The sequence below is a fragment of the Microcebus murinus genome, chromosome 21, assembly GCF_040939455.1.
Source record: "Microcebus murinus isolate Inina chromosome 21, M.murinus_Inina_mat1.0, whole genome shotgun sequence".
In the NCBI taxonomy this organism is placed as follows: domain Eukaryota; kingdom Metazoa; phylum Chordata; class Mammalia; order Primates; family Cheirogaleidae; genus Microcebus; species Microcebus murinus.
The window spans coordinates 4,291,430-4,316,486 of NC_134124.1; the positions used below are offsets into that span (position 1 = coordinate 4,291,430).

General features: G+C 44.0%; 1 long non-coding RNA gene across 1 annotated transcript in view; it reads left to right on the top strand.

The window, feature by feature from the left end:
- Positions 1-25,057, top strand: part of LOC142863072 (uncharacterized) — a 124,650-nt gene that overhangs the window by 75,436 nt on the left and 24,157 nt on the right. The window contains exon 3 of the long non-coding RNA XR_012913949.1: positions 8,648-8,872. This is a non-coding gene — a long non-coding RNA (uncharacterized LOC142863072). The remainder of the gene's footprint in view (positions 1-8,647; positions 8,873-25,057) is intronic.

A 25,057-nucleotide genomic window follows, 5' to 3' on the forward strand; every position in this document is an offset into this window, starting at 1 on the left:
AAATGTCAGAATTATCAGACTGGGACTGTAAGAAAACATGCTAAAGAATCTAGTGGAAAAGGCAGGCAACATGTATGAACAGATGGGGACTTTCAGCAGAGGTATGAAAGAAAAAAAAAAAAAGATCTAAATGGAAATGCTAGAAATGCAAAAGAAGGTAACAGACATGAAAAATTCTGTCAATGGGATTATTAGGAATTGGACACAGTGGAGGAAAAAATTAAATAAACTTAACCCTTTGTGCTTGGATGTTGAGTGTGACTCGACACGGTTAGCAAAACTTACAGAGATTAAAATTACTCTTTGAACGTATCAATAATTTGAAATATTAAAAAATCCAAATAAGTTTGTATGAAAAGAAACTCCAGTTTTTTATTCTGCTGCCGTGCTTCGTAAAATCTGGGGCATTTAAAAAAATTAAATCCCGAGTAGAATAAAGGAATCAAGAAAAAAGCAAGCAAGTGCAAAGAGTTACAGACACTCAACAGAAATGATTCATACTGAAATAAAAAGAGAAAAAAGAGTGAGAAAAATGAAATACCATCTTGAGTTCTGTGAGATAACATCATATAGTCTAACGCACCTTTAATTGGAGTCCTGGAAGAAGAAAATGAGAAAGAAAATGGCAGAAGAAATACTTAAAGAGACAGGGATCAAATATTTTCTAAAATTAGCGGGATGGGGGGAGGAAAGCTCCAGAACCTGAGGTCCAAGAAGCTTAGGGAACTCAAGCAGAATCATAGTCCAGTTGCTAAAAACAAAGGATAAAGACAATGGTATGTCAACATTAGCATGCTACAAGGAAAAACAAAAAACTTGTCAACCTATAATTCTACATCCAATGAAAACATCATTCAAAAAAGCAAAATGAGATATTTTCAGACAGATAAAACCTGAAAGAATCAATCTCTAGGAGAACAGGAAATGCTAAAAGGACTTCTGTAGGCTGAAATAAAATTATTTCAGATGGAAAACTGATCATAGAGGAAGGACTTAATATGAACTAATATCAGGAATGAATAGACCTATAAATAAAAGGTCACTTTAAGAACCTTTAAAGATAATTGGCTATTGAAAGTAAAAATAATAACAAAGGAGCATAGGAATTAATAGTCTTAGAATGAAAACATATGACAACAAGAACATAAAAGAAAGGAGCATTGTAATTGGAAATATACTTTCATTAAGTTTTTTAATTGCTCATGAAGTAATAGAGTATGTTTAAAAAGTGAACTGTGATAAAGATTGCAATCTCTAGAAAAATCATTAAAAATATAATTCAAAAAGGCATGACTAAAATGTCAATAGAGGAGATGAAATACTAAGCATATTTGTTTCATACCAAAACTACATAGTAGGAGAAATAGAAACACAAAGAACATGAGGGAAAGCTATAAATCAACCCCAAATTTTATATATTTAAAATCAAAATACATGAATAATTACATTAAATGTAAAGAGACTAACCTTCCCAATTAAAAGGCAAAGATTGTCAGACTGGATAAAAATGCAAGACCCAACTATATGTGTTTGTAAGAAATGAACTTTAAACATAAAGACTAAAACAGATTGAAAGTAAAAAATTTGGAAAAGATACAATATAAATACTGTATATAACAGGTGAAACTGGTATCAGATGGAGTAGACTTCAAGTTGATAAAAAGATACAAGAAGCATTTTATGATGATATTAAGGGTTTAAATAATCAAGACATGAAAATACAAAATTTGTATCCAATAAAACAGCTTTAAAATACATGAAGCTAACTTCAACTAGACAATTCAAAAAAAATAAAATGCATGAAGCAAAAATTGACAGAAGGAAGCTGTACATATCTACTCATAGCTGAAGAATTTAACACTCCTCTCTCAGTAATTAGTAGATCAAAAAATTAGTAAGGGTATGGAAGATTTGAATAATATTGCTAATAACTTGATCTAATTGATGTTTATATATTACCACATCCAACAAAAGCAAAATGCACACATTTGTCTAGTGCATATGGAAATTCTTCAAAATAGACCATGAATTGGGCCATAAAACAAGTCTTGATAAATGTCTAAGAATTGAATTTCTAAGTATGTTTTCTGGACACAATAGAATTAAAGTAGAAATCAATAACAATAACATACCTAAAAATTTTTTCAGATATTTGGAAATTAAACTACATACAACTAAATAAACTATTCCTTAAAGAAGAAATCACAGGGGAATTGGAAAATATTTTAAATTTAATGATAATGAAAAGATGCCATCAAAATTTGTGGAATGCACAAGTTTTAAAGGAAAATGTATAAGTTTAAATGGTTATATTAGGAAATGAGAAAGGTGGAAAATCAATGGTCTCTGTTTCCACCTTAAAAAGCTAAAAGAGGTGAACTAATTAAACCTAAATAAAAGTATAATCAATGAAATAGGAAAAAAAATCCAGAAAATCAGCAAAGATTGAAATTGGTCTGTTGAAAAGATTAATAACATTGATAAACTCCTGGGAAAACTAATCAAGAAGAAAAGAGTCAAGACCAATATCAGGAATAAAATAGGGAACATCACTGAATAGCCTATAGACATTAAAAGGATAATGAGATGATACTACAAACAACTTTGTGCCTATTAATTCAATGATTTGGATGAAAGGGACAAATTCCTTAAAAAGCATAACTTACCAGTGCAGGAGCACCCAATTACAAAAAGCAAACCTCGTCTAATCTAAACACCATGTTACACAACACTGGCATAGTAGCAGGGAACTTGACTCCACTGAATGATCTGGATAGAGCCTCCAAACAGAAAATAAGCAAAGAAATAATGGACTTGAACAGAGCTCTTGATCAAAAAGTTCTGACAGATCTCTATAGAACATTCCACCCAAATAAAGTTGAATTTACATTCTTCTCAGCAGCCCATGGATCCTTCTCCAAAACTGATCACATCCTAGGCCACAAATCAGATCTGAAAAAATTCAAGAAAATAGAAATTATACCTTGTATCTTTTCTGGCCATAATGGTATAAAATTACAGTTCGATTCCAATAGAAACACTCAATGCCTCACAAAATAATGAAAACTAAACAACCTATTATTGAAAAATTATTGGGTCAAGGAAGAAATTCAAAGGGAAATCAAGAATTTCTTTGAACAAAATGATAATGGTGATACTTGTTATGAAAACCTGTGGGATACAGCAAAAGCTTACCTGAGAGGAAAACTAACAGCAATTAACGCTCACATCCAAAAAACACAAAGCGTACATACTGACAACCTAATGAATAAGCTCAAGGAACTGGAAAAAGAAGAGCAAACAACTTACAATCCTAGTAGAAGAAAAGAAATAACGAAGATCAAAGCAGAACTGAATGAAATGGAGAACAAGAGAACTATACTAAAGATCAACAAAACCAAAAGCTGGTTTTTTGAAAAGATAAACAAAATTGATAGCCCTCTTGCTAGATTGACAAGGACTCAAAGGGAAAGGACTCTAATAAACTCAATAAGAAATGAAAAAGGAGAGATCACAACAGACACCACAGAAATACAAAACATTATATTTGATTACTATAAAAAACTATATGCCCCAAAACTACAGAACGAAGATAAAATGGACAAATTTCTGGATTCATACAACCTCCCTAAGTTCACTCAGGAGGTAACATATCTCCTGAATAGACTAATCTCAAGCGCAGAAATTGAAGTAGTAATTAACCCACCCCCCACCAAATGGAAAACTCCCGGACAGATGGCTACACTTCAGAGTTCTACCAAACATACAAAGATGAACTCATACCTATACTACAGAAACTATTCAACACCATTGAGAAAGATGGTATCCTTCCTAACTCATTCTACAAAGCCAATATCACCTTGATACCAAAGCCAGGAAAGGATGTAACAAAAAAAAGAAAATTATAGACCAGTATCCCTCATGAATACAGATGCAAAAATCCTAAATAAAATTCTAGCAAATATAATTCATCAGCACATCAAAAAAATAATTCACCATGACCAGGCAGGCTTTATTCCAGGGATGCAAGGCTGGTTCAACATACACAAGTCTATAAATGCAATTCACTTCATAAATAAAATCAAGAACAAAGACCATATGATTCTGGCAATAGATGCAGAAAAAGCATTTGACAAAGTCCAACATACCTTTATGATTAAAACTCTTAATGAAATAGGCATAGATAGTTCATACCTTAAACTTACCAAATCCATTTATGACAAACCCACTGCTAATATCATTCTAAATGGGGAAATATTGAAATCATTCCCTCTTTGATCCGGAACTAGACAAGGATGCCCACTGTCTCATCTTCTATTCAACATAGTGCTCAAAGTCCTAGCTGTAGCACTCAGACAAGAGAGGGGTATTAAGGGCATCCAAGTGGGGGCATATGAAATCAAACTTTTGCTCTTCACTAATGATATGATATCATACCTAGAAAAATCCTATGGATTCATCCAAGAGACCCCTAGATTTAATAAATAAATGTGGTAAAGTTTCAGGTTATAAAGTCAATATACACAAATCAGAAGCATTCATATATGCCAAGAACCATCAAGCAGAAACTCAAATCAAAAACATAATACCCTATACTATAGCCCTAAGGAAAATTAAATATCTAGGAGTATACTTAACGAAAGATATGAAAGATTTATACAAGGAGAACTACAAAACACTAAAAAAAGAAATTGCTGATGATTTGAATAGATGGAAAAATCCACCTTGTTCATGGATTGGTAGAATCAATATCGTTAAAATGTCAATAATACCTAAAGTGATCTATAGAATTAATGCAATCCCCATCAAAATATCACCAGCATTCTTTACAGATCTAGAAAAAATAATTCTTCACTTTGTATGGAACCAGAAGAAACCTCATATAGCCAAAGCAATCTTAAGTAAAAAGAACAAACTGGGAGGCATCAGTCTTATTGACTTCAAGATATACTATAAAGCAATAATAGTTAAATCAGCCTGGTACTGGCGCAAGAACAGAAGCATCGATATCTAGAATAGATCTGGGATACCAGAGATGAAACCATCAGTATATGGCAACCTAATCTTTGATAAAGCAGACAAAAATATACAATGGGGAAAACAATCTCTCTTCAATAAATGGTGCTGGGAAAACTGGTTAGCTACATGCAGAAGATTGAAACAGGTTCCCTACCTCTCACCTCTCACAAAAATTCACTCAAGATGGATAACAGACTTAAACCTAAGGCATGAAACCTTAGGAATCCTAGAAGAAGATGTTGGGAAAACCCTATCAGACATCAGTCTAGGCAAAGAATTTTTGAGGAAGACCCACAAGGCGATCACCGCTGCATCAAAAATAAACACATGGGATCTCATCAAATTAAAAAGTTTCTGCACAGCTAAGGAAACCATCATTAGAGCAAATAGACAACCCACAGAGTGGGAGAAAATATTTGCTCTCTACACTTCTGATAAAGGTCTAATAATAAGAAACTATCTAGAACTTAAAAGAATAAACCAGAAAAAATCAACCCCATCAAGAAATGGGCAATGGAAATGAACAGAAACTTCTCCAAAGAAGACAGAATAATGGCCTGCAAACATACAAAAAAATGCTCAACATCTCTAATCATCAGAGAAATGCAAATCAAAAGCACAATGAGATAGCATCTAACACCAGTGAGAATGGCTTGTATCAAGAAATCCCAGAACAAATGCTGGCGAGGATGTGGAGAGACAGGAACACTCTTGCACTGCTGGTGGGACTGCAAATTAGTGCAACCTCAGTGGAAAAGAATTTGGAGACACCTCAAGCAACTAGATACAGAAATACCATTCGACCCAGCAATAGCATTGTTGGGTATCTACCCAAAAGAGCATAAGCCATTCTATTATGAAGACATCTGCACCTGAATGTTTATGGCAGCACAATTCACTATTGCAAAATCCTGGAAACAACCCAAGTGTCCATCAATTCATGAGTGGATAATTAAAATTTGGTATATGCTCACAATGGAATGCTACTCAATTCTAAAATATGACAGTGAGCTAGCACCGTTTATGGTATCCTGGATTAAGCTTAAGCCCGTTATCCAAAGTGAGGTGGCACAAGATCAAGAAAATGGGCTCCACATCTACTCGTCATCAAATTGGTACTGACTGATTAAAACTATGGTGCTCAAATGGTGGTAGTGTTCACCAGGGTTTGGGGGAGGGGGAGATACACATCTTAGGGTTGTGGCGAGCATGGAGGGGGGAGGGAATACCTCTAACCCTTCATAGGGAAAGGCAAAGATATACAATGTAACTAATAGGTCAAAAAAGGAAAAAAAAACTTTTATTGGGTGGTGGGCAGATGGGAGGGGGGAGGAGGGGAAGGATATATACTTACAAAATAGGCGTGATGTGCACCACCTGGGGGTTGGACACGCTTGATGTTTCGGCACGGCAGGGGGCGGGGGGAGGAATGGCAGGGGCGATATAATGTAACCCTAACAATATTTGTACCTCCATAATATGATAAAATAGGATAAAAAAGCATAACTTACAAAACAAGAAATAGGAAATTTCCTATACTCATTAAATAAATTAAATTTGTAATTGAACAACTTCTGACAAACAAAACTCCAGGTCCAGATAGTTTCTCTGGTGAACTCTTTCAAATATTTAAGGGAAAAATAACATTAATTTTATACCAACTCTTTCAGAAAATAGAGTATTAGGGAATACTTTCTCACTCATCTTATGAGTTCAGAATTATCTTGTTACTGAAACCAGACAAGGACATTATGGAAAAGAAAGTTATAGACCAAAGTCCCTCATTATCATAGGTAAGTCCTTGATAATGAAAATCCTTAACAAAGTATTAATAAATGAAATCCCATAATATGTGAAGAAGGATAAAGTAGGGTTTATCCCAGGAATGTAAAGTTGGCATAATATTTAAAAAATCAGTCACTGCATTTTACCACATTAATCAAGGAGAAAATCATAAGATCATTTTTATGGATATAGAAGGAGCAATTGATAAATCCCAACCAATATCCATTCATGATTAAAACTCTCAACAAACTAGCAATAGAAAGGACCTTTCCTAACTTGACAAATAGCATCTACAAACAAAACCGAAACAAACAAAACCAAAAAACTCCCTATGACTAACATAGTTATTGGTGAATTGAATGTTTACCTCCAAAGGCAAGGATGTTTCTCTTATGAATTAATTTTATCTGACATTTTATTGGAAGTCTTAGACAAAGCAATAACGTAAGAAAAAGATAACATACAGATTGGAAAGGAAGAAGTAAAATTGTCTTTACGTATGAGTGATGTGATTTTGTACAAAGAAATTCCTAAGGAATTAAGAAAATGAGTAGAACTAATTTATTTTGCAGTGTTGTAGGATATAATAAAACTATAATTCCATAAATTAGCAATGAAAAAATTAACAATGAGAAATTTAAAGTAACATGTATTGTAGTGTAAAAATTCGAATACTTAGGGATAAATTTAATGAAACATACATAAGACTGGAAATTATAAAACGTTGCTGAGAGAAATTAAAGCCCTAAATAAATAGAGATACCATGTTTAGAAATTGGAATACTGAATATGAAGATGTCAGTTCTCCCAAATTGATCAGTCCTAAATGAAATTCCAGTAAGTTCTTTGACAAAATTATCTTAAAATTTATGCAAATAGGCAAAGGACCTAGAATAGCCAAAACAATGTTGAAAAAGTAAAACAAATTTGGAAAACTTATTCTACCTCACTATAAGACTGACTACATAGCTCCTACACTAATCAAGACAATGTGTGGTCTTGATGAAAGACTGGAAAAATAGGTAAATGGAACAAAATAAAGTCCATGCATAGACCCATAGACGTATGGACAGCGATTTTTGACAACAGTGCTAAGGAGATTCAATAAGGAAAGAAAATCTCTTTAATGAATGGTGCAGAAACAATTAGATATCCATTTAAAGAAAAAACACATCTTAGTTTCTACTTCTAACCATATGTAAATAGCAGCTCAATATGGATCATTGACCTGAACAATAAAAGCTAAAGCAATGAAATTGCTAGAAAAAACCAGAATGTTTTTCCAACCTTGGGGTAGGAAAAGATTTCTTAGAGAAGTCACAGAAAGCATGGCCCATACAGCAAAAACTGATAAGTTGTCATCAAAATTAAAAATTTCTGCTCACCAAAGACACTGTCAAAAAAAAATATATGAATAGGCAAACCACAGATTTGCTAACACATGTCTCACAAATGACTCGCATCCAGAGTATGTAAAGAACTTCTACAACTCAAGAATAAAAAGACAATCCAATTAAAAATGGGCAAAATGATCTGATTAGAAGCATCCCTAAAGAAGATATACAAATGGCCAGTAAGTACATGAAAAAGTGTTTAACATAATTAGGCATCAGGGAAATATGCAAATTGAGATGACGGTGAGTTACCACTGGACATCAGCTAGAAGCTGGTTAAAGTTAAAAAAAAAAAAATCGATGGCATGAGATGTGGGAGAGGATGTGGAGGACCTGGAACTCCCGTGCGCTGCTGGTGGGGTGTAAATGGTATGGCCACTTGGGAAAACTGGCATTTTCTTAAAGAGTTAACAATATGTTCATGCTGTGGCCGGTAATTCTATTCCTAGGTATTCACCTGCGAGAAATGAAAATACATTTCCACAAAAATTCTTGTATGAGAATGTTCATGGCAGCTTCATTGATAAAAAAAATCTGAAAGTGGGAAACAGCCCAGGTGTCCATCAGGGAAGAACGGACATACGCACTGTGGCATAGTCCCGCAACAGAATGCCAGCCAGTGTGACAGAATGAACTGCCACGACACGCAGCCCCGTGGATGGGTCTCAAACACGGTGAGTGAATGAAAGCGTGCGTGCTACGTGTCCGTTTGGAGAAAAGTCTAAAATAGGAAAAAGTAACCTGTGATGATGCAAATCAGATCGGTGGTGGATTCTTGGGGAGTGAGAGATTGCGTGGAAAAGTGTGACAAATGTCCTATGTCTTCATCTGTACTCATCAGAACCGATTGGACCGTTAAGACCTGAGCATTGCGCTTTATGTAAATTATGCCTTAATTTTGAAAAGTGGGGTAAAAATATCATTTTCTTTTGCTGAGCTTCAAATCATAGGTGACAGATTTGAAGTGGCCACATTTAAGACAACCCAGCAATGTAGCTGTTAGATTATGGTGAATGACTATTACGATAACACTGTTGGAAACCTAATTTAACATACCGAATGAGAGCTGCGTGCTTTAAACAAACCTCTTCTCCAGCAGTACTTACTTTGGAACCCACGTCTGCCCGTTCAGCCTGAGCTTTCAGGGAAGGCAGGGGCAGGGCGGGTAAGGAGCAGGCCCCTGCGTGCCTCGTGGCACATGGGCAGGGTGTCCCCTCCCCCCCCCGGACTGGGGGGCGGCTGTCACAGCAAATGTCCACAGATAATGAGCCTCAGTGGAATCTGGTAATTATCTCCTCCTGAGTCCCGAGTCTATGAAATGCTCTCCGCTAGACTTCAAAAGCTGGAAGTCATCTTAGTTATCTCTTCGAGGGACCCCAGCTTAACCCTCTCTCCCGATCTGTGACATCAAAGGCTCGGTTTCATTGCAGAACCGTCTGGCACGATGGCGTCGGGCCGGCTCCCCTTTGAACAGGTCTAGGAAACAGGGATGAGTCAGAGCTCCTCCGCGGAACCCCTCGCGCGGCCCAGCCCGGGGCGACCTGGCCGGTGGCCTTGCCCGTGTGGAAGGGGGGCTCGCAGTCCCGCTCTGCTGAGATGGGGACCTAAGCCCCCCTGCCCGCCTAGGCCTGGGAGGGCATGGTTTCTTTCCTTTTTTTTTCCCCAGTATTTCGGTCAGTCTTCTTTGACTAGGGAGTAAAACTGTATTTTTTCTCTTGCATTAGCAGAGCAAGGCTGGTGAGGGTCAGCTTTGATTCTGGTCTTTCCTTTTGTCACCCTTTTATTTGCATGCCACCAGGACACTCCCCTACCAGGTTCTTAGGTGAGAATCTATTTCTGCTTGTTACACTGACCTTGTTTTCCTTGCTCCAGTACATTTTGTTCTCCTAAAATAATATAAGTATTCGTGGGTATACAGGTTTTTAAAATGAAGGCTATTTGTTGAATTTATTTGTAGACAAAAAGGAACGAAACGTTGCTTCCTGATTGTGTCTCTGCTCCCCCGTGGTCACTCTGGAAGTTAAAAAGTCTGAGTCGCTGCTGCCCATGCTAACCACTCCCCTCTCTCTGCATCCTGCCGCAGATGCAAAGTTTCAGTTTAATTTGGACTCTGGTACTCTGCTCACAGCGGTAAAGGAAGACCCTGGCTTCGTAAATCTTTTTTGTTTTTCCACTCTTAATTTTAAATGTAGCTAGATCGCAAGTTTATGTCCATTTAGCTGACCTTTTCAATACTAAGAGCTATTTTATAGGGCAGCACAAGTAAAAGTTATCAGCAAGGCTGGTTAATGTAAAGTATTTATGAATGAACGTGCAAAAGCCGGTCGGGGGGTGTAAAAACGTGGGGCGGTGCTCGGGCAGGACTGCTTGTGACTTGAGCCTTCTTCGCAGTGAAGCATAACTCATGCTGCCGTTAGCCCTTAAAACAGGAAATAATATACCCATTTAACTTAATCACAATTTATATTACATGTGCATATTTCTAAACAAATGTTGTAGATGGAGAGTTTGGTAGCAATAATATTTATGAATTACACTTTTAGTTAGCAGAGGAAATGTGTGACCTCTTACATTTGGTTTGACATTTGAATTTGGTGTTCAGTGTATTTGACAGGGGTGATGGATTCTCATTAGCTCGGCATATAAACAGGAAATGCTTCCTCAGTGAACAGTTATGAATGTAGGACATCCCCGAATTTGAATGTTCAGTTGCTTATCCTGCTCCAGACGGTGAAATTTATTTAATGTCTCTCTTAAAAAAAAAAAAAAAAGTTAAAGCAAGGCTTTAATTCTGTGCATAGCAAACCTGAGCAAGGCACGACGGGGAGCTCTGAGCAGCGGCCAGGCTGGTGGAGTTTGCAAACCCACGTGGGTTTGCAGTCGCTCCCCTCAATTTCCAAATGAGATAACCTACGGGAATTGGAACATGACGCGGGGGCAGATTGCAGTAAGCTCACACTTAACCTTTACCCGCACGGGATTAAAGCGGTTCATGCAAAACGGGATCAGAGCAAATTTGGAACGTAGCTGGAGACGGCAGTTTGACTTGGAGTTTGGGGCACCGGCTGGGTGGGTGCTCAGTGGGGATGCGGCGAGCTGCTAGCGTGTGGGACAGCAGAGAGAAGCCCGGGCGTCTGATGGGAGCGGGGAGAAGCAGGCCAGTGGGCCGGCCGCCCACCGCGGGCCCCGGCCTGTCCCCAGCCTGTCCCCAGCCCCTCTGAGAAGCGCTCAGAATCTAATTAGAAGCCAGTTAGAAACCCGGAAAGTGGAGCTGGCAGCCCTTCATCTGAATTTCAGGTCTTCAGAGAGGGAAAGTAGCGTTTTTATTGTTGGAGGTCAGAGTTTAAATTTGGTTTATATCGGATTACCAAAATACGCTTTCGGTAAGGTTAGATTCTCATGCTCGGAGGGAGCCGGACTGTAATGAAAGCAAACAGGGCGAGAAATAATCCCATTACGGATGAACTCTTCACTTGAACCTCAAGCACCGGGGACGTAGGGACACCCTGTCGGCAAGCAGAAGAAGGCGGAGCAGGCGGGAGCCGGGAGGGAGCCTCCCGCCCCCCACGCCCGCCGTGGCCCCTTCCGACCCTCGCACGCCCGCGCCCGGCTTGATCTCAGGGCGCTTAGAGAAATTACTTATCAATTAAGTTTGTCCCCCACCCCCACCCCCATCTCCCCTGCTAAAATTTAAGCCCCAGGAAGGCAGGGATTTGTGTCCATTTCTTCCCCGCTGTCTCCCCGCCATCCGGATCACAGCCAGGCCCGTGGGAAGCCCTGGCCACATGCTTGTTGTTTGGATAAAGGGACCTCAGTTCCTCTGAGCAGAAAGCAAAGACTTTTAAAGCCGAATTTTCTTTTTTCTTTTTTTTTTTTGGAGATAGAGTCTCACTCTGTTGCCCAGGCTAGAGTGCTGTGGCGTCAGCCTAGCTCACAGCAACCTCAAACTCCTGGGCTTAAGCGATCCTCCTGCCTCAGCCTCCCAAGTAGCTGGGACTACAGGCATGCGCCACCGTGCCTGGCTAATTTTTTAAATAATTTTTTAGTTGTCCAACTAATTTCTTTCTCCTTTTAGTGGAGACAGGATCTCGCTCTTGCTCAGGCTGGTCTCGAACTCCTGACCTTGAGCGATCCTCCCACTTCGGCCTCCTGGAGAGCTAGGAGTACCGGTGTGAGCCACCGTGCCCGGCCTAAAACCGAAAATTTTGAAGGTGAAACAAGAGAGCCAGAAGCCCCTTTGTGCTCTGGGAGAAGCAGTGATTGCCCCAGGAGGAGGAAGGTGTCATCACTCCCAAGGGTGCTGGGAGGGAAGCCACGAGTCCCAGACTGGGGTAGGGGGACAGCTCCCAGTCCCTGGGGGCAGGGCCACACTGGCCTTGCGTGGGCTTAGTGCCGGGTGGACGCTCGCGGCCGGGTGTTGAGCCAGACAGAATTAGCGAGGGGTGGCCTGCGTGACGAGTTCTCTGTTGTGTGCCCGGGAGCTCACGTCTGTCCTTCCCGCGTCCTCTTAGGGCAGCGAAGCGGCGAGGGCTGAGCAGGACGGAGCGGACACCTCCAGCTGCAGACCGGGGTGGGCGGGGGCCTCCCGCAGCAAGGAGGCCCTCTCTTCCTGGACAGGCACGGGCAGCCTGAGGGCCGAGAGGCCGGTAGGAACGAGTGTCCCTTCAGAGCCAGCGTTGCTGTTCCTAAGCAGGCTGGGAGCATGAGCCCCACCGCCACATTCCTGGGCTTGAAACGAACCGCCACCCTTTGAGGACGTGCCTGTGGGAACACTATCTTCCCCCTTCCTCCTCTAGAAATGGCACGTGAGATAGACCCCTCGCTTGTGCCTCCAGTGAATTTGCAAACTGCCCCCTTCCCCTGGAAAATAACGCCCAGACTGTCCTCTTAGTTCGAGCAGTCTCTCAAGCATGTGCGTATGGTTCGCCGTGCGCCTTTGGTCTTTCAAAACAAAACAGTCTGCATCAGCCCTGCGGCCCCCAGACCCCACCTCTTTCCGCCCATACCCTGAGAGCAGCGTCCCTTTGCCGGAGACGGGAGGGACGGGCCAGAGGGTCGTGTGCAAAGGCACACGCTGTCAGCAGACGTGCACTCAGCACGCGCCCACCGAGCGCCCTCTCCGGCTGGCGCCGGACAGAGAAGGGTGAGCGAGACTCAGGCGAGGTCCCTGTCCTCTGGAGACTTGAACCCCGGCCGGGAAGACAGCGACGGACTGTGTGCTTTCGGGCGGGGTGGGCTGACCCGCAGTGGCGGTGGCTGTGGGAAGCGGCCTTGGCCGGGCCCCAGCGCGAATGCTGTTCCCGTGGCCTCGGAGCCCAGCCCCTCCGGCGGGCTTCCCGGGTGGGTTCCCAGGCCCGCAGAGGGCCCGCCCGCCTTTGGCCCCGCGCTTCAGGCCGGAGAGCAGATGCTTGTGGACCACTCCCTGGAGAACCGGCCCCTTAAAGGGAAACCGGAGGCGGTTTTCAGACGAGCGTGGACACTCTCTTTACCAGTGCCGTCTGCTACCAAGAGCAGGAGATCGCACTGGCAGAGCCCGGAAGCGTAACCGAGCACGTGTCGCAGGCCAAGCCCTTTCCTAGACGCCGGCCTCTCCTGCCCGGGCTCTGCAGCCCCACAGGCCTTTGTTTACGCGGTCGCTTTCCCTCGCCCTGTTTTCATCCTCTGTCCATCCAGGTCCTTCCGCTCTCGAGAGCTCGTGAGCCTCCGCCGTGGAGCGAGCAGATCTGGACGCTCAGCTCTTGTCTGCCTCTGACCCCTGTGGATCCTTGAAGTTGTTCTCTCGGGGTGTCGTGTACCATGGCACCCCCACTTGCATGTGAGCTTGAGAGTGGGGCTGTGCCGGCCCTCTGGCCACTCCCTAGTGGGCGCCGATGAGTGCACTCCGTGGTATTTATTAAGCATGTCTCGAGGTTCTGCAGCCACTTCCCCGTTACCAGTACACTTTGTGTTGTAGAGTGATCAAAAACTTCTCTAGGCCGGGCACGGTGGCTCACTCCTGTAATCCCAGCACTCTGGGAGGCTGAGGTTGGAGGATCGCTCGAGGTCAGGAGTTTGAGACCAGCCTGAGCAAGAGTGAGACCCTGTCTCTACAGAAAGGAAAAAGAAATTAGTCGGAAAACTAAAAATATATAGAAAAACTTAGCCAGGCATGGTGGCGCATGCCTGTAGTCCCAGCTACTCGGGAGGCTGAGGCAGGAGGATCACCTGAGCCCAGGAGTCTGAGGTTGCTGTGAGCTAGGCTGACGCCACGGCACTCTAGCCTGGGCAACAGAGTGAGACTCGGTTTGAAAAACAAAAAAATAAACTTTTCTACTTAAAAATATCATAAAATTAATATATATTTGCTGTACAAAGCAATATAAAATGTCTCAAGAAAAAAAAATCAATAGTCTGTGAGTCCCCAAGAGGTGGCCAGTGTTTACAATAGTGAGTCCATCTGCATCTTTCTCTGTGCACAGACTTAAATAAAAATGTATACACGTATTTAGGGACTTTACTTTTTCCTCTTTTTAAAAACGTGGCTCGTACTAAACATATTACTCTACGTTTTAACATCGCTTTGTAATGAACACCACACCGTGGTGCTACGTTACATAGTAAACTTGCTAGAAAAGAGTGTCCCCTGTCAGGAAGGGACATGGGTGAATTCAAATCTTCTGACACCTGTAAATAACTTTTTAAAAAAATATTAAGTGATGTAAAAGAGCAGCCAAGAAAGGGTTGTAGTAGTTCGGCGTAGCTTGGCAGTGAATGAGAGCTCCTCTTTTCCCATGCCCTTACCAGCCCTGGTCACTCCTAATCTATTTTAGTTTCGTCAATCTGATGGTTCAAATTTGTTGTTTTGATGTATATTTCCCTCACTGCTAGCGAAGTTGCATTTCTTTTCAGTGTGTGTTGGCAGCTTACACTTCCTTTTCTTTCAATTGCTTTTTCATATCGTTTGTCTATTTTTCTGCTATTTTTTTTTCCTTATTAATTTGTAGGAGTCTTTTACGACCACGGCATGTAAACCCTTTGCCGTGTGTGTTGCAAATATTTTCTCCCTTCTGTTGTTTTAACTCTGTGTCTGACAAGTCTGGCTTCCTAAAAATTTAAAACTAATTAAAATTTTAAAATATTACGACATTCTCTTTCTTTCTGACTGCTGGTTTTTATGACTGACTTAAGAAGCCCTCTCTCCTCGGAGTTTACATACACGGTCTCTTAAATTTCTTCAAATATTTTTTTTATAGTTTTTCTTTTCGTTTAGATCATTAATCCACCAGGAAGTTGTGTATGTATATGGCGTGTGGAAGGGCCTCTAGCTCTGTTTAATAGATGATGCTGGACTGACCGTGCATAGGTGAGGAAAAAATCCGTTTCCCCCTGACTGCACCTGTGTGTTATTCTTCCCTTCTGATCTATTAGCTTCCCAGGCCCTGCTCTCAGAACTTTTCCCTTGAGCTGGAAGACAGCACCCGCTATCTTGACAACATCCAGGGTACCGACATGAGCAGTCATTCCCTGCCCAGGTAAATCTCTCTCCGCCTGATATTTAGCTGTCGGCAGGAAAGGGCAGGGTTTGGATTATGCACTCTCAAACTCAGATCTATTCAGAGTTCTCAAAGCGGGAAGTATCTCTTCTTTTAGCTTGGGGGGAAAACCCTCTATTTGAATTATGACACCCCCAGTCTGTGCCCTAAATCACCAGTTTCTTCTGTGCTGGTGACCACAGAGCCCCAGTGTATGAGGTCCCCGTCACAAGCACCCCTGTCCTCGGAGGCTGGGGGTGGTGTCCGTCTGGCTTTTGCTTTTCAGTATCTACTCCTGGGCTAAGATTTTCTTTAGGCCAAGTTTCAGCCTGGAGCAAATTTTTTATGGCTGTGAGCTAATCCCCTAGCAAGCCCTGGTTTATATAGAAACGCTGACACAGAGCGAGCTCTGGTGACTCAGCTGGGGCGGCTGGGCTATTTACGGCTCCCTGATGCCAATACAGGATAATTCTCATCTAGTAGATCCCGTTTCTGTTGGGACGGGATCCCACCTTTCCCCTCAGTGGGGCGATGCAACTTCTTGCCCGAGAGCCGAGCGAGGAGGGGCTGCCTTGGAAGCAGCCTGAGCTGCAGTGAGTTACAACCAAGGTGGGCTTTTCATCCTGGGATTGCCAGAGCCTTAGAAACAAATAAATATTTTCATCTCCTATTTTGTCTCTGGGCAGTGGGCCCAAAAAGCGTCTTGATTCTTCTCAGTAAAAGTTGTGAGAAAAGCTGAGGATGACTTAATTCCCTCTTCCTCTTCTCCTTTCTGCACTTATTTCTTTGCATGTAGGACCTGGAGCAGGGGTCCCAGCAGCCACTGTTGGGGGCGTGAGCCAGGCGGGATGGGACGCCGGGGCCGCTGGGAGGCCGGGCAGTCAGCACGTCCCTCTTGTAGATGGTGGGGCCTGAAGGGGCCCCCGGGGGATTTGGGGCTGGAAAGAGGTGGTCAGCTTGTAGTTTGGGCTGCTTTTCCACTATCAACCTTCCCTTAAGCAACTAGAGCCCTTGGAAGAGCTAAGAAACATCCCGTCTCCATTACTCCCTATTCCCTGCCACGATCTGGGGAGAGTGGAAGGAATCAGACTCTAAAAACAGAATTGTGGTTAACATATTCATAACATAAAACTTGTCATTTTAACCATTACGTGTGTAGTGCGGTGGTGGCATGCACGTTCACATTAAATACTCACATTGTCATGCGACCGTCATCATCATCCATTTCCAGAACTCCTTCATCTTCCCAGACAACCCCGGTACCCACTCAGCAGTAATCCCCACTTTCTGGGGGGGCAGACTCTTGCCAGGAAAGGGTGAGCGGGGCTGGAGCCTGAACTCCGGTGGGTCTGGGGTGCATGGTGGGGAGTGGGGAGTTGAGGCTTTGGATGCCACGTGGCCCAGGTCCTTTTCTCACTCCTCCTTCCCTGATGCCACTCAGCAAAGCCACTTCCCTCCGCTACGAAAGGCCCTCGTGGATGGATGGCTCCCAGGTGCCCTAAGAAGCGGCCATCTGTGTACAGGAGGGAGCCCTTGTTACCACGTCAAATCTTTCCCAGTGACATTTGGAGGATCCAACAGGCAGGAAGATTTCAGTATCCCCCTTTGGCAGATGGAAACTCTGAGGCCTAGGAGGGTAAGTGACTTGCCCGGTTACCAAGCGGTGGAGCTGGGACTTGAACCAAGGCCACTAGGCTGCAGAGTCCGCGCCCTCAGCCGCATCTGTGTATTTACCGTAAGCGCTGGGGCTCTCAGAGTGATCCCCAGACCCCCGCGGCCATCCCAGGAGCTCCTAGCATCACTCTCAATTGGTAGGCCATCCGGGTCGGCCCCACCTAACTCGAGGGGCCTTTGAAGTCAGTGATGTTGAAAATGGGGCAGCCTCTTCTTTGACCAGCTTTTACGGGGGCCTGTGGGGGCTGGAAGCACTTAGCGATGGCGGGCAGATAAGGCAGAGGCCGCCTGCCTTGATAAGGCAGCCGGGCGGGGCCGCAGCGCCAGGGCTGTGGTTTCTGCCCGGAGTAAGTGCGATTCCTGGCAGAGCCGCGGGAGCTGTGAAGACAGGCTGGCGGCCCAGGGATTTAGTGGTTTAGCTTTGTTGAAATCCCCAACTTCAAGGACTGCCCTTGGTGACTGAGCTTGTCGGGCCAGTTAGGAGCGAGCTCTGGGGAGAGAGGAGGAGGAGGAGGAAGGTGAGCGAGGGATGCCCAGAGCGCTGGGAGGAAGGAGCTGTGGTCACTCCTGATGGACGAGGGCCCACGAGGAAGACCCTGGCACGTGGGCCTGTCCTGCCGGCTCACTCTTCCTCTTCCCGGGCTGCCCCTTCTCCGAGGCCCTGCCAGGCCTGGGATTCACCTGGGCCCAGGAGCAGCGGGGCCTCCAGCTGCAGGGAGCCCGGGCAGTCCTTGAACTTGGGGTTTGCGGGTCGTTTTGCCTTTCCAGGTGGGCTGGCCGCGGCCTGGGACTCGTGAGGATTATGGGCTTGGGACGAGGACGGGAGGCGGGACCTGGACGGCCGCAGGCAGGGAGGCAGAGGGCTGTGCCCGTGATGCAGGCCAGGTCCGCATGGTAGCACGTGCCCGGTGCTGACTGCAGCACAGGCCCGGGGAAAATAAGGGCTTTATTAACCAGCTGAATTCCCCTGAAACCCCTGTGATGAGATGGGTACTCTTAGTACCCCTGTCTTGCAGCTGAGGCTCAGAGAGGCATAGACAGGCTAAGTAACTGTCACACTGACAGTAGTAGCATGTTTGAATGCATGTCTGACTCCTCAGCCCGAGCGCCTCACTGCTGGTGACGGGACTGGCGGGGACACCTGCTGAAGGGCGTGGCCTGGCTCGCTGTGGCCTGGCCGTGGGTGCTCAGCATCGGGCTGTGTGGCGAGACGCTGGAGAGAGGGAGGGGTGCGTCTGGAAGAGCCTGCTGAGCCCTTCTGCGGGACAGCTCTCCCCCAGTCCAGAGGGGCTGTGACAGCCCGGCCGCCAGGTATACGAGCTGGGGATGGCGGGCAGGGAGCCTGGGTCTCTCGAGGGGGTCCGTGCTCACGCCCGAGAAGCTGAGTGACAAGGCCAGCCCGTCCCTGCCACGGCCCACAGAAGAAAAGGCAGCTGAGCCCTCGTCGGAAGCATGTCTGCCCTGTATTATTGCATGTGATGAAAAATGGATTCTTTCTGACAATCACAAACGTTCGGCACGATGGTTGGAGAAAGATGAAGTGCCGAAACACAGTCCAAAACCAACTATTCATCACAAAAAGGTAATGGTGCCTGTCTGGTGGACCAGCGCTGGTGCTATCCACTGCAGCTTCATGAAACATGAAACCTGGTCAACCGATTACAGCAGACGTCTGTTGGACAAGATGATGAGGATGCTTGCGATTAAGCAGCTGTGACTGGTCAACAGCGACAGGCCAGTCCTCTTGCAAGACAACGCTCGACCACATGTTGCACAAACAACGCTGCTCAAACTACAGCAGCTGGACTTGGAAACTCTGCCATCCACCGTATTCGCCAGACCTTGCACCAACTGGCTCTTGCGTCCTCCAGGCTTTGGACCACTTCTTGCAAGGGACAATACTCCATTCTCAGCAAGCTGTGGACAACGCCTTCTGTGATTTCATCGCCGCCTGCTCCCCAGGCTTCTTTGCTGCCGCCATAAACTCGGCGCCGCTAAGATGGCAACGCTGTGCCGATGGTTTAGGTGCGTACTTTGACTAATTGTACTGTTTCTTGTTTGAGATATGATAAACTACACTTTCGATTCGAAATTGGACATTTCATAGGTAATGACATGATAATCAGATATCAGAGGTCAAAAGCAGCCATGTCTTTTTCTCCCTCATTCCCTCCCACCCCTTCCCCTTCATCTCCTCCTCTTCCTCTTTTTTCCACTGAAAGCTTTTATTAATTCTGCTTTTACATTTCATTTTAAAATAAAAGTTGCCTTTGCACATAGTTTAGAGAGGCAAACAGTTCTGGAAGGTGTGTAGCAAGCACGCATGGCATGCGCGCACACGCAGATTCCTGGACTTCTCCCTCTGCCCCCGCCCCATTTTCTACTTCCCAGAGGTATCTACTTTTGGTAATTTAGCGGATTCTTTTGGTATTTATCTCTGTATCTCTAAATAACATGCTTGTATTTACACTACTTGAATTTTCCATTTTCAGTGTTGTCTATTGACTTCTCACTGGGTAAGGTGCTTTTCTTTACCATCTGTCAACAACACCCATACTTCCCTGCCTATCTTTCCAAAATAGTTATAGTGTAAATTTATTAGATCAGTATTTAGTGATTATATTATTTTGACCCTGAAGACACTATTCACAGCTAAGCTATGATGACTTGTACTTTCCTGATCGACATTTCCCCCCTGGGGTTCATCTTTTTTCCTCTCTGTTTAGTTCTTTATGTCTATGTCACTGATTCAATGCCAAACTCTTCCCCCCCAGTTGAATAAAATTTGTCTCAAAATGGTATTCACAATTCTTGTTCTATCAATCTCATCTTCTTGAGGACATCTTTCCTGGATGATTCTGGACCAGATTGGGGATTGCTCTTCATTAATGTCTTAGCAATTCCCCTGGCTTCCTTTTCTGCTAGATCTTGTTTCCTTAATTCCATATCTTCCTCTTTCTTGGGTTGCCTCTTCATTTTGGTGAAACACATTTTTCTATACACTTAAAAGAAGAAAGTGGCCAGGCGCGGTGGCTCACACCTATAATCCCAGCACTCTAGGAGGCCGAAGCAGGCAGATCGTTTGAGCTCAGGAGTTTGAGACCAGCCTGAGCAATAGCGAGACCCCGTCTCTACTAAAAATAAAAAGAAATTAGCTGGACAACTAAAAATATATAGAAAAAATTAGCCGGGCATGGTGGCGCATGCCTGTAGTCCCAGCTACTTGGGAGGCTGAGGCAGAAGGATTGCTTGAGCCCAGGAGTTTGAGGTTGCTGTGAGCTAGGCTGATGCCATGGCACTCACTCTAGCCCCGGCAACAGAGTGAGACTCTGTCTCCAAAAAAAAAAAAAAAAACAAAGTAAGCAATTTTTTTGAGACCATGCATGTCTCAATATATATTTTATTCTCATGCTTAATTAATGGTTGGGCTGCATATGGAATTCTGGGTTGGAGGTGCTTTTTTCTCACAACACTGATGAACTTGTGCCTTTGTCTTCAAGCTGCCAGCATTGCTAAGAAGGCCGTTGTATAAAATCTGTTTCTCTCTCTCCCTCTCTGCTATAGGAGCTGTTGTTTATCCCTGTAATTTTGCAGTTTTATACGTTTCCTCGATGTGGATCTATTTTTGTTCATTGTGTGAAAAGACGACTTGGTGGCTCTTTTCAATCTGGAAATTCATATCCTTCAATTGCGACTATTACTTGTGAAAACTATTTCCTTGATGATTTTACATTTGATCTTATACAAAAGGCCAGGAAATGATTCCTTGGTGATTTTATCTCTCATTAATTTTCTTATCTCCTGCCCTCTTCCTCACCCTGAACTCCTATTATTTGGATGTTGGATCTACTGAGCTATTTCTCCTATATTCTTATTTTCCTGTGTTTCATCTTTTTTATCTATTTTCCAAGCCATTTCTTTATCTTTGAAGGTTTTTTTAATTCTATTTGTTTCTACCATCATTTAAAAATTTTTCCAAGAGTTTTTTTTTTTTTTTTCTGTTTTCTAAAATATTTCTTTTAAAAGTAGTGGCTTGTTCTTGTTTAACAGATACCATCTCCTCTCTAATAGTAATGATACTTTCACTGAAGTTTTCTCCTCCTTATTCGTTTTGGATTCTCTATTTCCTGTTAGACACTTTCTTCAAATGCCTCGCGGTTCTTGATCGTTGCTTACGTTGAAGGGTAGGAGCAGTGAAGAGCTGACTTGAAACTCGATGTTCTTGAGTGGGGCTGTTTGAACTATGAACTCCATGTAGCATGGTCTATCTGGGCTCTTTTCACACGAACCCCTTGGTATTGGTGTCTTTTAGACCTTTTCTCTTAGACCAATCAGATTGCGGAGAGAAATCTTCTCTAGTCTCCTGCCTGGAGGAGCTATCCTAGGTCTGACTGCCAGCATTCTGGGCAGAAGACCAAACTTCTCTTTATTCATTATGTATATTAGCCCTCTTGGGCTGCCATAACGAAATACCACAGGCTGCGCGGCGTAAGCAACAGAAATTTATTGTTGTCACAGTTTCGGAGGCTGTAAGTCTATGATGAAGGTGTTCGCGGAGTTGGTTTCCGGTGAGGCCTCCCTTCCTGGCTTGTAGACAGCAGCCTTCTTGCTGTGTCCTCCCATGACTTTTCCTCTGCACATGCCCAGAGAGAGAGAGCGAGCTTGCACTCTGGTGTCTCTGCCTCTTCTTTTATCAGTCCTATAAGATGAGGGCCCTGCCCTTATTTAATCTTAACTACTTCTTTAAAGGTCCTATTTTTAAATATAGTCACTTGGTGGGGGGGGGGAGAGGAGGGCTTGAACATATGAATTTTGGTGGGGGCCGGGGGGGACACTGTTCATTCCATTGCAGTATGCAAAGGTTCACTTAATCTTTCTGTTTCCATTCTGATACCTCCACCATCAACTGAGCATGGTGAGCTCAAGACCATTTTTCCCTGTCTAGAAGATCTTTGAGTTTCCTGCTGGAGTGGTGAAGAGGCTGTCACCTGGCTGTCTGGAATGAGGATGGGTATCTGAAGGTTTGGTGGTTTCGTAAACAGATTGTACAACCAATCTTCCTCTTTTTAGATGCAACTTCATCCTCACTTCCAGAGACAATGTCGCCAATTCCTGACCAGCTGATTTTTTGCTTTTGTGACTGTTGATTCAGGACTAAGGTGTTTAAATGTGCTAAGGTGTTTCCCACTTGTCCAGCTTCCAGAATGTTCTTGCTATTGTGTTCTTTCTGGTTCTCTTCGTGCATGGGGATTAGACAATAAAATGGTTTTTACTATCAATGACGAGGTATTTCTGGAGGTGGAGTTAGAGGTAAGTATATGTTTGTTTAATTCCCCATTTTTGACTGGACGCCATAGGTGGTCTTTCTTTAAAAGCTGATGGAAGCCCATCTGATGAGTTACCTTTGATTTTAAGCCTATTTCCCCCTTAAATCTGGTGTTTTCACGAAATGTGTCTGTCACCTCCAAATGTGTTTGATTCTGGGGCAGGATGTATTGATTAGGTTTTGAGTACTAATGGTCTCGACCAAAAGATAGGGAGCACTCTCTGGGCTTGTCACAAGTATGCGAGCTTCTTAATAAACTCAGAAAATGGTCTGTGCTTTGAGTTGAACAAAACCTCCATGTTCTCTCGAGCACCATTTCCCTACATTTTATTATAAAACTTGATATTTTTCCAGGGAATCTAATCCATATGTTTCTCTGTCTTTTTTTCTTTTTTTGCTTTTAATGCATCATAATATTGCTTCAAAAAGCACTGTTTCAGTCGATGGGCTTTATTAGCTTTTTTCCTAAGTAAGATTTTCCCTTGCGCTTTCATTTAGAGTCATATTTTTTTGAAACTTCTCAACCACAAAGTTGAACTGAGCCCCCCAAGAATCTGAGTTTCATTTAAAATTTTGAGTCTTGTTGGGTTCTAATTAGGGCAAATCTGTGTTCCCTAAAATCTTGCGGGCTCTGTTTGTGTTTCTCAGCTGAGCAAATCTACACCCAGAACCTACTCGGCAAAGCATCTTAACTTACGATATCGTGGACCCATAACTAAAGCAGGTGTTCATTTAGCACACCTGGGCACACCTGTGGTGCGGTCCGCTCTGCCAGCGGGAAGATGAGAGGAGAAGCAGAAGTGGCCCCTGCCCCTTGGGAGCCCACCCACCGCCTATTCGGGGAGACCGGGGCAGAAGGACAGGGTCTGTCATTTCTTCACTACCTAATGCGTGTCAGGTACTGGACTTGCCGCTTTGCCCATTGCTGTCCTTATTTAAACCTAAGAATAAGCATTATTTTATCTACATTGAAGCCTCACGTAATAAGCCTTTAGGATAAATTATTATCTCCATTTGCAAAAGCAGAGCGCTGAGCCTCTGGGAAGTTACTAAACTCGCCCAGGATTGCACAACTCATAAGCGATAGAGGCGGAGTTGGAATGCAGACAGGATCCCAACACATAAAAACAGCTCCGAGAAGCAGGAAAATGATGAGGTATCTGGCAGGGAGGGAGTGTTCGGTAATGGTGGTGGAATTAATAGGCCGATGGTGCGTGCTAGAGGAGTGAAAGGGGATTTATGATGACCGTCGCCCTAAGAGGAGTTGTTCTAGCGACTGTTGTTCCAAATATATCTCAGCCTCCACTGCTGCCATGCGATTCCAGGTCACTGCCATCTCTGTCCCAGGTAACAGCTGCAGCCTGTGCCCTTCCCCCACTCTGCCAGCCACGTAATGGTGGTCTGTTCTCCACGCAGCAGTCAGCATGATATGTATGTTTTTTTTATTTATTTTTTTTATTTTTTTGAGACAGAGTCTCACTCTGTTGCCCAGGCTAGAGTGAGTGCCGTGACGTCAGCCTAGCTCACAGCAACCTCAAACTCCTGGGCTCAAGCGATCCTCCTGCCTCAGCCTCCCAAGTAGCTGGGACTACAGGCATGCACCACCATGCCCGGATGATGTTTTTCTATGTATTTTTAGTTGTCCAGCTAATTTCTTTTCTATTTATAGTAGAGACGGGGTCTCTCTCTTGCTCAGGCTGGTTTCAAACTCCTAACGTTGAGCGATCCTCTCGCCTTGGCCTCCCCAGAGTGCTAGGATTACAGGCGTGACCCACCACACCTGGCCTGTGTATATTTTTTAATCTGAGGCAAATGTACCTGCAGTGAAATGCACATAGCTCGAGTGTGTAACCTGGCGAATTGTGACACTTTGCACACCGACGGCCACCACCCAGAGCACTTCATTGCCGCAGAGAGTCCTGTGCCCCCTCCTCCCTGCTCCCAGCCCTCCCTCCTCTGACGGGCAGCTGTTCTCACTTCCACCGCCAGGGCTTGGCCGCGGCTGCTCCTGGGTCTCACACAGACGCAGCCGCATGGTGTGTGCTCACTTGTGTCTGGGTGCTCTCTCAGCGTGGTGTTGGAGATTCCTCCACCCACTGTGAACGTCAGTCGTTCGCTTTTCCCGTTGTCGAATAGTGTTTTCATTGTATAAAAAACACCCCAGTTTGAGGCTGTTAGGAATGGAGTTGAGACAAACATTCTTGAACAAGAGTTTTTTTAATAGACATGTGTTTTTATTTGTATGGGTAACAGAGAATAATCATGTGTCATAGACAGACATGTATTCGAGGTTTTCGAGAAAGTGCCAAGTGGTTTTCCAAAGTGATTTTACCGTTCTGCGCTTGCCC